General features: G+C 38.5%; 1 long non-coding RNA gene across 1 annotated transcript; it reads right to left on the bottom strand.

The window, feature by feature from the left end:
- Positions 1-947: 947 nt before the first annotated feature.
- Positions 948-10186, bottom strand: LOC105017733. The gene is made up of 4 exons (XR_828535.3): positions 10104-10186; positions 3466-3524; positions 1389-1529; positions 948-1196 (listed from the first exon to the last, which is right to left on the bottom strand). It is a non-coding gene; the product is annotated as an uncharacterized LOC105017733 (long non-coding RNA).
- Positions 10187-11353: the final 1167 nt, after the last annotated feature.

The following is an 11353-nucleotide window of genomic DNA, read 5'->3' as shown; positions in this document are numbered from 1 at the left end:
AAGACAATATCTATATTTGGCAAGCTAATTGATCATTTCTGCTGTCTTCAGTTTTCACAAATATAACTTATTACTGGGGTATAGTTAAAAGAACAACCTTATGGTCTTAACTGTTCAAATTACAGGTGCTGATCTTCCTGTGAAACTTCCATTCTGCTCAAAACTGAACTATATATTACTTCAACAAAATATCTCTAAACCACTTTAGCTTATTTTCTCATGTCCATATGCCTTTAACTACTAATGATCTCAGAAAACATTTAGACAATACACACTCTCTTTCCACAGGGCAAATTAATTAGGACGAGAGAGATCTTAAACATAGAGCCTAGTCATGATTGCTTCAGTCTCAGAGGGGCATATTTCAAATGATCCATCTCCATGAAACATTTACATCCCAGAAGTTAAACTGAAGAAGTGCCAGAGCTTGGCCCTTTCTAGTAGCGAGAAGAAGCATGTCTTTATCAGGAAATACTGTCTCTTTCTATCTATTTAGTGATCAAGATAATGAGCAGTCTGCATTGACTAGAAAATAAAAGGAATGTATTTATTAAGTTTAAACATCCTGTGAGACCCTGTCTGAATCTACTAGTCTTTAACTTAACCTTTCTTTAGCACAGATGTGAAATTATAAATATATTTCCCCAAATAATTAAGTGTGATTGATAGTCCTGTGCCTGGAACACCCTCCCCTTGCAATGATAATAGCACTGAGCATTTTCCTATAATTGGAGAACACATTAGAGGGGATTTCAGACCATTCCTCCATACAGAGACATTTCTCTTCAGCACCTGTATGCTGAGTGATGGATGAGTGATGGATTTTCTAAAGCAGTATGAAGCTCCTGTTGCGGTTCTCCACTTAAATATAAAAGAGGTGTAAACAATGAAGAAAGAATCTGCAAACACTACAGTTACTGTGCCACGCCTTCAACGGATGTGCAAGGGAGTTTCCTTGAAATGTAACATCCAGTAGAATCTTAGAACTGGGAGCTGTTGCTACATTCAAATCAAGGTTTTGGAAGTATCGTTTGGCTTTGAAAGACTAGCAGGGCGGACAAATATTCTCTACAAGTCACATGGTAGGAGCAGCCTGCCAGGAAGCAACCCGAGAGTGTGTAGGGCCTAAGGTACCGAACCCTGGAGGGTGGAGAGGACGATGTGGTGGTTCATGGTGTTGAAGGCGGCAGATAGATCTAAGAGGATTAGAACAAAGGGAGAGAGAGTCAGTTTGAGCAGCATGTGAAGCCTCTGTGACACAGAGCGCCAGAGTGTTGGTGGAATGACCCGTCTTGAAGCTTGACTGATTGGTTCTGAGATAATTAACAGGAGTGTTGGTCAGAGGCAGCACACTCAATTGTTTTGGAAAGAAAAGATAGAAGAGGTACCGGTCGATCGTTTTTGACAATCAGAAGGGTCAGTGTTGGTGTCTTGAGGGGCCATGTTGAAGTCAGACGCAGCCAGTGGTCAGGGATGAGTTGTTGAGAGAGTTCAGGAAGAAGGTGGGAAGGTGGGTCTCCAAATATGATCTGGAGAAGGAAAGAGAGGATGGGGTTGAGGGGACAGGTTTTCGGGCCACCAGACAACTGTAACTGCCTGTGGGGAAAATGCAGGTGTGGATGCTTTCTACCTTCATATGATAAAATGGTGGAAATAAGCAGGTGCAGATGTTGTCTACCTCCTCCATAAGATGGAGGAAATAGAAAAGACTTACATAACAAAAACCTTAATTAAAAGACCAAATCTTGCCTAGGGTTCACAAAAGGATAGGGCCAACCCTGTGTATTTGAGTGCGTGATTGTGCAGGTAGAAGTTGAACTGAGCTGAATGCCTAAGAAGAGATTTGACCAAGGTCAGTGTTGGTCCTTGCCCTACACTCTAACCCTTATCCTAACCGTTATCTACTGTAACCCAAAACATCAACCATCACTTAAATGTATTTAGTAGGAATGTAATCTCTGCCCTCTACATTGAGTCACCCAATACCATATATTTCTGCCTTCAGGGCAGATCTGCTTCTGACAGTTGTATGAGATACTTAAACTCCTATCTACTGTGAATTTAGTATGATGTGATATTTGCTGTCACCCTGGAAGACCGATGCTTGTTAAGCATTGGGTACATAAGGGTTTACATACTGTGAAAATGTTGGATAGCCATGGTCAATCAGGTTTGCTGGAGCTATGTACAGAATGGACATTTATGGGGAACTTGAGCTTCATCAATGTGTATTTGTGAGTAAATCTGGCTTTGATAAAAGCTAGCACCTACCAGCCACTGACCTCACCACTTGTCATTGAAGATTCATTAATTTGAAGATGTAAACAGAAAATGATTTGTATACATTCATGCTTCTTTCAAGTAGATATTTTAGTGCCCCTCTCCTATGTTTTCCTGCGAAATATGGTTTCAGATGTATTGCTCTCCGTAGCTGTGAATGAAAGCCTTGTTGCTGCTATTTTATCCAATAAATGTAACAGCTGTTGTAAACTCCAAATCCTTGAGTGCTCCAAGCGTTATATTGATAATATATTGCATCATCAATATATGCTCACAATGTACCTTTCTCCCATATCTTAACCAAACAGAATTTTATGCCTTCAAGTCATCTGTTTTCTTCAAGGAGGAGAGTAATTTCAGATGAATATAATCAATGCAGTTATTCCCAGGAGTTATTACTCAGTCAAAATAACTGTCCTAAGCATCTACAAGCGAATTACTGTATGTCCTGAACTTGGTGTATGATTTAAAGGTTATAAGCACTGTCATAGAGCTTGGGAGGTTTTGGAGCATTGGCATTGAGGGTTGACTTGATACACATTGGGTTTGGTCCTGCCTTCACTGTTGCAATCATATAATTAGGAATTAACACTAGAACGGACATAAGCCTTTTTTATGCTTGGATAAGAAGTCTGGCAGTTTGGGCAACAAAGTTTAGCCAGAGCTGTTATAAAATGTTGTGTAAAACATTGAATTAGATCATATCTTTGTTTGAGGAATGATTCCATAAATTGTGGAAATTAACTGGAAGTGTGGCAATATTGTAATAAAATTCCATTTCTAGCAGTCGTCCACAGTGATACATTGTCAGAAAACCAGTTGATGATAGGTTGACAATAATTCCATTTGTTTCAAAAGTCACATGCTTTAGTTTTTCCCCCTACTAAGTAAAATTTGGAAATCCATCACTACTGCAATGCATTTGAATTAGACTTGTTTGGATTTCTTCCTGAACAAATGGCTACCATGTCATCCCAATCTGGAACGTAAAGGAATATGAAATAGCCCTCAGTAATTTAATGGGATCTCCACGTTTCTGACTCAGGCCACAGAGATGCCAAAATGTCCAGGTCTCCGATCCTTTTAGTAGGGGGGGTAGTCATAGCTGCAGTGAAACCACACTGGTTGGGAAGTTTACACTTTTTATTGTTAATGAATGTCTCTGTGTTCTGGTCACCTACTCACCTTCACCAAGATAATGCCTGAGCCCTGGGATCAGTAGATGTCTGTCAGTGTGAGATGACCTTACAATGTGAAGAATGATGACATGAAACATGGTTTTAAAACAAAGCCCTGGCTAGACAAATATGTTTAAACCTAAACGTAATCAAGGTTATGAATTGAATATGCTTACATAAATTACACAATGTACATGACAATTTTCCACAGTACTGTTTAAACCTTAACCAGAAACCGTTAATAATCCTTGCAAATGGTTCTCACTTGAAAACATTCACATGAACACATCTGGAATAAAGTGCTACTCATTGTCCCATTGTTAACACATCTGGACTGGTGCCATCATATGACAGAATAACATTGGCTGTTCTGTTTCATTAACAGGCTATAAGCCAGTGTCATTGGCAATCCCACATTGTTGGTTATTTTTGCACAGGTTTGGGCTTTTAAGGGAATTGTCAAGCAAAATATTTAGTCCATGTCACATTTTGGGGGGGAATAGGAAAAAGACACACAAGGTTGGTGCTGAGCTATTACTGATAGCAATGTGCTCATAGTTACACATCTCTGTATGTCCTGTGACACTTACTTTAACACCAATTTATTTCAGTAGGCTCACAGGGCTGTGAGTTGTAAGCGCAATAGCAAACTGAGAGCACATTGTATAATTGGATAATGGAAGACTTGACAGGAGTAACAGTCCAAATCTTACATTTTTCCATGTAAACAGGAGTTAGATGTGGAATGTGGATGACGAAACTGTGGAGCTAGAAAGGAGCCAGCGTCAGGACAGCTCCTTAGGGAAAAGCCTTTCTTCCAACAGAGAGGGCTTGCAAATCTCCCCGCCGGTAACAAAAGTATTTAGTTTTCTGCCCATTTTAAATCCAATGTGATAAAAAGGAGATATTAAAATCAGTAAGACATTTATGTGATATTATGGGGCATTTTTTAGTATTTTAGGATGGTTGCATTAATCTGATGAAGGTTGTCCTGGTTTGAATGGCAAGCTTACTTTTAACTGCATACATTAAGCTTCATATCATTCCCACTGCTTTCCTTTCTTTGCCCAGAGATCCTACCAGGATCTCTAGTTGTTCCTCTACATTCTTACAGTTCTTTTATTTGAAATGGTGTAATGACTTTGACTATGGTCAAAGTTATTTTGACGGTATGTTTCATCCATAGCTGGAAAAGCATTTAGAATTGACAGCACGTTTGGATATAAATTCTCCTATTTTGGGGGTTCAAATGTTTTGCATGAAGTTAAGCATTTGGTCCAATATTCAAGGTATCCAATTTCTTTGATAAAGCATATGACTCTACCAAGTATTTGGGTTGCTTGCAGTTTCGGTTGTGTTTTACATAATTTTTTGCCCGACATGATTTGTAAATCTTAGTTTGAATACATGCAAACAAAAATCTCATTATTGTTCACAATTCATGACCTACATTAATGTAAAACTGTCTAGAAACACATTATAATGTACCTTCACAGTGTTCTGTTACTGGGGTTTTTAGTATTAATATAAACATTTTGCATAACACGGTACATGTATTATTTATTATGAACAGGTTTTTTGCACTTTACAGAGAGATACAAATATATTGGGACCCAATTCTATACTGTGAACCTCCATAAATATTGGGACAGCAAGTTTATATTTTTGTCAATTCTGTATAGTTTGCTTTTGAAACAAAACAACCTAAAAAAAATGTAAGCAAGGTGAATAAAACACTACTCCCCACAGATATGCCTTCATCCTGACGTCTTAGCTGAGTAAGGATATTTGTTAAAAAAAAAAAGGGTGCTTCCAAACAGAACCTACACAGAAGTCCTTGGAAATGTTAAAGATAGGAGAAATGTGAGCCATATGAAAAATATAAATATTATCATTAAATACATAGGAAAACACATGCAAAAATTGGCAAACAATATGTTTGAGAAAACGTGCATTTAAATACTTAAAAAAATATGGGCAATGATTTTTTTAAATATATATTTGATATTGTGTCTAGATGGAAGCTTTGGAACTAAAATAACCTTTGAAGCTGAAGTGAATATTATTTAACATAACTTTCCAGTGTGAGATTCGAGGCATCATATTTCAAGACAAGAATAGGGGTCATTCAATGGAACGACCAATACATTATTGATGGGGTTTCCGTACAATTCAATATTGCAGAGGTCTAGCAAATGAAATTAAGACAAGCAAAAACTTAACATGTGAGCTTCAATATCATTTACCATAATGTGAAACCACTTTAATATTTGGTAAAATTACGACTTTTGTTAAAGGCACTGAAGAATACTTCTTAAAATTAAACAAACCATGGATAACTATAGATTTTACCAAGCACATTTTATGTCTCTGCCAAATTCAAAATTGCTATTCTATCAGTGACTGTTAATAGTATGCCATTGTAATTTGTATGTTCAAATGCCTGACTTTTCTGACAGATACAGATCGTATCGTTTACTCATATGATGTGATCTATATCTGTCAGTCATACTGTAACAGAGCTAAGCTGACAAGATTGTTCTGATTGCACACAAAGTATAATTTAGTAGCAGGTGATATATATCATCTATCCTTGCCATTCCCTTCCTCTCATGGAGGAACAAAATGTACTACTATTTTTAGATCTTAATGAATTATGAAATTCTTTTCTTTACATAAAACATTCATAATAGCCTCACATTTTATTTCATAGCATATATTAATGCTTAGCATGGGCGCCACATGTTCCATTCTCTTTACTCCATATGTATCAAAGACAATGACCAAGAGTGGCAAGGATTGGAATGTTTACTAGAGACTTAAAGTGTATATAGTCGTTATATAGGGAATAAATGTGATCAAATTGTTTGCCAAAATATAATTAAATAACTGTGCATCAGAAATTGAGCAATCCATCGAAGAAATGTCTTCATGTTAAAAAGGTTTTACACAGATGTATATCTTTAACGGTCTGTAAAAGTACATTGATAAGCCTTGCAATGTGCTCAACCTGGTAAATGTGTCCTGCCTGATAAATGTCTTAACAGTAGTTGATTAAGGGTGGACAGAACAGGTTATTAGAAAAGTAATGACATACTGTGAATTATTTTCATTATTGCAGGAGGTTATGTCTGTTTCGGTGCTTTTCTTGTATTACATTTTTAAAAGTCTCTGTGCAATCCCTTTTTCTTAGTCTCCATTTTAGTCTCCAGAAGAACAATAACATTGTTTCCCAGCATTCCTGAATAGATAATATACAAGCATCATTACTGTTATGTTGTTCTAAATAACTATGAATTGATCAAATAAACAGTATCCTTTTCATTAAATAAATGTCCATTCACATTCTATTCCAGTTTCTTCACTTGTACTTCCAGAGTAGCCTTATTCAGCTCCTGGTTTTCCAAGACTCTGAAGGGTACCCACAACAAGCATTGTGACTGATCCTAGGTAGGTATTTGTCCAGCAAGCACTTTAAATATTTATGAAATGGCAGAAAACGGACAGCTGGGGATGACTGGCCATTTCCATGGAGGTGATACGTTGGTCCAGAAAACATAGGATTCAAACTCGTACCCGTGGAGTACTGGAGTTTGTTGAATTTTCAAGGTTTCGGCTTAAAGTAAAAGTTCAAACTGGGGTTAGGGTAAGAACTAGAGTTTAATGTTTAGGGGTCTAATGTAGGTTAGGTTTAGGGTTCATTTTAGATTATTGAGATTAGGATACATTTTTATGATAGCAGTTTTATGTTTAGGCATTACGGGTTACGTTTAGTGTTAAGGTTAGGGATCATAGCTAAGTTAAGTTGAAACATACAGTCTAGATTATTGAAGTTAGGGTTAGGTTTAGTTTTAGGGGATAGGGAACATTGATTTCTGAGATTTCGACTCACAAAATGACTGAAAAATGTTTAATTCCACCCTGTTTATGAGAGGCACACGGTATATCGTCTCTCATGAATGGGTAGAAATAGTAATGTCATAGCTGATCAGGTCTATCTACTATAAATAGATGAAAATATGAATGCAGATATGTTTTTAAAATTAAACTGCACAAAGTATATGAATAACATTTTTCAAAGTTATAAATTACCAAAGTTACAATAGATTGTCCTAGATTTTCCTATTGCATGCATATTGCAGCAGCATAGACCATGCAATCAATCAAATCAATCACGAAGTGAGACTGGATGCTAATAATAGTAATGGAATCAACGTTCTACTTCTTCATGACAGTATAATCACAATGCCAGGGCTGAGTGATGCTAGCGACTGTCTCATTGTCCTCCAGGGCATCTCATCCTTCATCTCTCTTTATATACCGGATGTTTTGAATCCTGAATGCTGATTGGCTGATTGTCGTGGTATATGAGACCATATACCGCCGGAATGACACATCACATTTTACTGCAAATTGCATTGGCAACCGGTTTACAAAAGTAATAAGGCATCTTGGCTGTTTATGGTGCATTGCCAATATACATGACTAGGACCTGTGTCCAGGTACTGTGCAATGCCGCCTGCCCATGAACAGCTCTTAGCCATGTTACATTGGCCGTATCCCACAACCCCTTAAGCCTTATTGCTAAAGTATCCCCTTCTCTCTGCTCCGCTTTAATGTTTGTCGAATACACTTCAACTAAGGGAGAAACGATGGGAAGGACAGGAGAAACACTGGGAATGAATGGGGTGATTGTTCACAAGAGCTGTTTGTAGCATTTGTCAAGCCATCTGTATAATGCCTCTAGTAAGTGATAATTAATCATTAGTCACCACACCATCTTGTCTTTGCCCTCTCTAATTACTCTAGAGATGCCAATAGTGAGGATGAAACTGATCTGTTATTATTTCTTAATGGGGGAGATTATGCCATTTACCATTTTGTTTTATGCTACAGTCCCCAAGCTTCAGACAGATCAATTATTTGCAGCTGATTGAAAAAGAATGTTGGGTAGAATGATCTCTTTGGTTGGATCTGTGCGTTGAGCAGCAGAAGCTGTTGGCAAAGCAGCAACTCTTCTCTGTCATGTCCTTATTACACAGCCTGACCATATTCATTACAGTTATTGGTCTGATTAGGGGTCAAGGCTGTCTGGGGAAAGTGAAAGATTATTTCTCACTTTTATTTATTGAAGTTCAGAGTACAGATACAGTTGGGAGAACAAGTATTTGATACACTGCCGATTTTGCAGGTTTTCCTACTTACAAAGCATGTAGAGGTCTGTAATTTTTATCATAGGTACACTTCAACTGTGAGAGACGGAATCTAAAACAAAAACGCAGAAAATCACATTGGATGATTTTTAAATAAATAATTTGCATTTTATTGCATGACAGAAGTATTTGATCACCTACCAACCAGTGAGAATTCCGGCTCTCACAGACATGTTAGTTTTTCTTTAAGAAGCCCTCCTGTTCTCCACTCATTACCTGTACTAACTGCACCTGTTTGAACTCGTTACCTGTATAAAAGATGCCTGTCCACACACTCAATCAAACCGACTCCAACCTCTCCACAATGGCCAAGACCAGAGAGCTGTGTAAGGACACCAGGAATAAAATTGTAGTCCTGCACAAGGCTGGGATGGGCTACAGGACAATAGGCAAGCAGCTTGGTAAGAAGGCAACAACTGTTGGTGCAATTATTAGAAAATGGAAGAGGTTCAAGATGACGGTCAATCTCCCTCGGTCTGGGGCTTCATGCAAGATCTCACCTCGTGGAGCATCAATGATCATGAGAAAGGTGAGGGATCAGCCCAGAACTACATGGCAGGACCTGGTCAATGACCTGAAGAGAGCAGGGACCACAATCTCAAAGAAAACCATTAGTAACACATTACGCCGTCATGTATTAAAATCCTTTAGCGAACGCAAGGTCCCCCTGCTCAAGCCAGCGCATCTCTAGGCCCAGCTGAAGTTTGCCAATGACCATCTGGTTGATCCAGAGGAATGGAAGAAGGTCATGTGGTCGGATGAGACAAAAATAGAGCTTTTTGGTCAAAACTCCACTCGCCGTGTTTGGAGGAAGAAGAAGGATGAGTACAACCCCAAGAACACCATCCCAACCGTGAAGCATGGAGGTGGAAACATCATTCTTTGGGGATGCTTTTCTGCAATGGGGACAGGATGACTGCACCATATTGAGGGGAGGATGGATGGGGCCATGTATCGCGAGATCTTGGCCAACAACATCCTTCCCTCAGTAAGAGCATTGAAGATGGGTCATGGCTGGCTCTTCCAGCATGACAACGACCCGAAACACACAGCCAGGGCAATTATTACTTAAAAATGAATTACTTAAAAATCATACAATGTGATTTTTGTTTCAGATTCCGTCACTCACAGTTGAAGAGTACCTATGATAAAAATGACAAACCCCGTAAGCCTTTTTTCCCCACTTACATGCTTTTTAAGTGGGAAATCCTGCAAAATCGGCAGTGTATCAAATACTTGTCCTCCCAACTGTACATATTTTTCACATGTCGAATGAATCGTCTATGTAATCTTCTAAACAATTATTGATTGTCCCTAAATTATTTCCTGGCTAATATGTGGGTTTGTGGTCTGTAATTGCTCGGGTTTTGTATGGATTGTGGAGAAGAGCCATCTTTAAATATGCAGTGAGAAAACTCTTGAAATACCGTACATCCACTCTTGCCTCTCAGGGAGGAAGGAATCTGTCCTCCGCCATTGCAGTTTACTGTCAGAACTGTCAGGGGAGTTCAACAGCTCGTTACAGGCAGACAGTCATGCCTTGCAGATTCTTTCCAAGAAGATCCCCCTCCTCTTTTCCTCAGTTGACATGTGGGAAGAGAGAGACAGAGAGAGTGAAAAAGAGATAAAGAGAGGCATCTGAGAATCACTGTGTCACCTTGTCTTAGGATACGTGACTGAAGTCCTGTCACAGAGACCACTACAGTGCTACCTGCCTGACTGGGACATCAATCACAGAGAATTGCGCACTTCGTGCCATTGAAAAGGCCAGGAAATAGTTAACCATGGATTTCCAGAGAACCCTGGCTACTTTATTCTAGTCTTTATTTTTGTTTTACACTCCCAATGAGTTCATAACAGTCAGAATGAGTCCAAATTGTATGGCGATGACCGTTGTTATTACATCTTACTGGTTTAGTTCAGTCTATGCAGTGTAGACTTAGTCTAGTTTTATAATCCAAAAACCCTCAAACAACACTTCTCAAAGACAAAGTTGGACACAATTCTTTCACATCCCTCAACTTAGTGTGATAAATGCCACTATTTTGAATGCTCACTACTCCAAAATGAAAACAAGCCTCGACAAGCCTCGACAAGCCTCAAATATGCACAGATAATATAAGAGGGACGTTGGTGAGATTTCTACACGTTTGTGTGTTGTAAAAGTAAAAATGCTTCTCTCCATATATACAAACTCACAATATGTGCAATGCAAGGTACAGATTTGAACCTCATACAAAACATGTAAATAAATGCATCTAAGCTAGACAGCATATCTGTTACGACTAAATGAGTGTAATGCAATTAGCAGATGTCAGAGATATGAACTGAAACATGACAGAGTGTGTGAGGAATGGGTCAGCTGTAATGGATTATGCACTGTATACAATATGTCTGCCCTGGTTCTACAGGAGGCTAACTATAATTGTTAGACAAGTGTACATTCCAAACTGCAGTAAACTTATCATGCACATATTATTTAAGGCTGTGTTAACTTTAGGCCCGACTCGTTTCGTTGTGCCCAGTAAAGTAGGTAAATGTATATTTCTAACTTTCTGTCTGCTAATTCATTTATCTGCAGCTCTTTCTTTCCATCTCAGAGTTTTCTTTCTCTCACAGCTGTCCTATACCTCCAGACAAATTATGCTTACAGCTTACAATTTCATTTTTATTGCACAGCTG

Source organism: Esox lucius, chromosome 18 (assembly GCF_011004845.1).
Source record: "Esox lucius isolate fEsoLuc1 chromosome 18, fEsoLuc1.pri, whole genome shotgun sequence".
NCBI classification, from domain to species: domain Eukaryota; kingdom Metazoa; phylum Chordata; class Actinopteri; order Esociformes; family Esocidae; genus Esox; species Esox lucius.
The sequence above is the reverse complement of the archived record's forward strand: the minus strand, read 5'-3'. Positions and strand labels throughout refer to the sequence as shown.